The 2485-nt window shown below is 35.8% G+C and overlaps 1 non-coding gene across 1 annotated transcript; it reads right to left on the reverse strand.

The window, feature by feature from the left end:
- Nucleotides 1-435: 435 nt before the first annotated feature.
- SPOG_16424 lies at nt 436-550 on the reverse strand. Its single transcript, XR_001203130.1, has one exon. It is a non-coding gene; the product is annotated as a 5S ribosomal RNA (ribosomal RNA).
- Between the last annotated feature and the right edge of the window lie 1935 nt (nt 551-2485).

A 2485-nucleotide genomic window follows, 5' to 3' on the forward strand; every position in this document is an offset into this window, starting at 1 on the left:
TTCACTTTCCTTTTCTAAGAGGAGAGCCTTTTCTATGAGATAATATGCTAAAGGAGTCTTCCAAAAAGGTTTAAAACAGTGTAGCAGCTATTCTTATCGCCTTGGCCTTTTGGTTCTTCTTAAACTTGGTTTCTTCAGTTTCCAAAGCGGTTTCTGCAGGGTTTGATTGGACTTCGAAAATCACTGTCTATTCTTTGAGTTATGACATGACAGTTGAAGGAACCGAGTTGACGAGCGAAAATCAACTTCCAGTTCACGCAATACCTTTTGAACCCTAAAGTGAGCCAAATAACTCTAGTAATCTTAGACCAGATGAATCGAAACATCTACTGAATGTTAACCTAGAAGAGAGTCAACCTTGCGAAAAGGAATAAAACCAAAAAAATCAAACCACACAAAAATATAGAGCAAAAGGAATTAAAAAATAAAAGAGGAAGCCTACAGCACCCCGGATTCCCATGTTGTCTCCAACCATAGTACTAACGAGGCCCTCAGACGCTTAACTGCAGTGATCGGACGGGAACTGGTGTTTTCGCCTAGGTATGGCCGTAGACACCTGTAATTAAAGTTTAGTATTTTTATCCTTTTTTACTCTTTATACTATACAACTTTAGTCTGGCTTAGATTGGTTTCGTTTTGTTTCGTTATTTTCGCTCACTCAGATGAGTTGATAACAAAACACCTATCTTGGAGTGGCAGTTACCCCTTTCTCATGTATTACCAAAGATTATCATCAAAGCCATTCCAGTTGATACATCTGTGCAAACGTAACTAATGTTTTTTAATGAATATTAATTACAAATCATTCAATACTTATATCGTTTTTACTATGTCTTCGTCTCGACTAAATTAAATTGCTTGACCGGAATACAAAATGCAACTATACCAAGGATCCAATAATGTTATTTAGAAAGTGTTTAGCTTTGTCAAAGTTAGATTTAGCGTACTAATGTGGCCGGAGGAAGGCTCGTCTAAATCGAGTTTGGCGTTCCTTATTATAATGTCGTCCTAAGCATACCGTGATTTTTTGTTTTGCCTTTTTTGTATACTGAAATAAGCTATAAAACCAAAGTTGTTTTTGAAAGTTTGAATCAATAGAGAAAACTAGAAAAACCATCGATCATACAACAAAATACACAAAATAAACAAAAATCAATACAAAAACAATACAAAACACAATACAGAAATTGTGAGTTTGGAATGGGAATATGAAACAGATTAACTTGATTATATCAGAAAAAACTATGCATTCATCAATATACAGTCAGGATCTTCAGACCAAAAGATTCGACTGGTTTCGGCTTTTGAGATCGTACTACATGTTATCCTATCATTAAATAAATTTATGCATTACTTTTGTAAACGAAACGTAAAACAATGGTACATGATTTCTACAAATAGCCGTCCAAGTTTATCAAAGGAAGCAAGCTAGCGTATAGTTTAAAAGTCCAAAAACAGAATACTGCTCTAACTTATAAAAAATTTCACATAAACACTATCTAACATATCTAAAAACAAAAATTCATAATATAAACTATCGCTAAAGGTTGTAGTTAAAAAAAAATTGTTTAAACAGTCAAGTAAAGACCTTCAAGATAGGGTTAGTCTCTTGATAGTAATTTCAGATACGACTTATCAGCAATGGCAGGTCCGTCATTGGCTTCTTTTGCATCTTTGCTGTCATCGTTTTTCACTTTCTTACTTCCGAAGGAAGCAACATCTTTTACTTTAGCAAAGCATTAGAAGGGGCTGCAGTAGAAGAAGTAGAAGTAGAAGTAGAAGGAAGAAGGATTACTCGGAAGTGCAAGGGCTTCAAAGCCAACACACTTGCTATTACCATTCCCTTTACCAAAAAAAGACATAGCAATCAGAGGAAACCTCTCTTCGATAGGGCAAGCTACGGGACTTTGTCCATTAAGGCGGAAAGCATAGCCAGAACTAATGCGTTTTCCAAAAGCAAATCCAAGAATAGAGCCCTCATCATTACGTTGAAAGTATAAACGAATCATTATCGCCAAGGTGAGCTGAAAATCCTTCATTCTGTTTGATATCAGAACGCACGGTTAAAGGAGCAGCAAGAGAAGGTGGGCCATATTTGTAGAAAAAACATCCAATCCCATCGCTGTTTCGTAGTCTCTGGAATCATTACATAACAGATTGAAATCCATTGTCATAAGCTTTCTCCTCTTTCGAATGTCTTCACCTCGTCATTCTATCGTTTTCTCAATTTGCTACAGAATGTAAAGAAAACGTATGTGCAATTTGTCGGAGCGGGTGTTGTCTTATATGTTACTTCTTATAGCCGACCGTTGAACTTTTGGTTGAGGAAAAGTTGAGCAAATGTCTACAAAATTCAATAAATAAGAGTAACGGACTATTCCCATAAATTCCTTTGAATGAACAGTTCGGTTCCTTGATGCCGATTGTTTGTATTTTTTAATTTTGAAAAACCACACGAGTTTACTGGGAATGATCGGTCATGTTG

Source organism: Schizosaccharomyces cryophilus (assembly GCF_000004155.1).
Source record: "Schizosaccharomyces cryophilus OY26 unplaced genomic scaffold supercont4.12, whole genome shotgun sequence".
In the NCBI taxonomy this organism is placed as follows: Eukaryota; Fungi; Ascomycota; class Schizosaccharomycetes; order Schizosaccharomycetales; family Schizosaccharomycetaceae; genus Schizosaccharomyces; species Schizosaccharomyces cryophilus.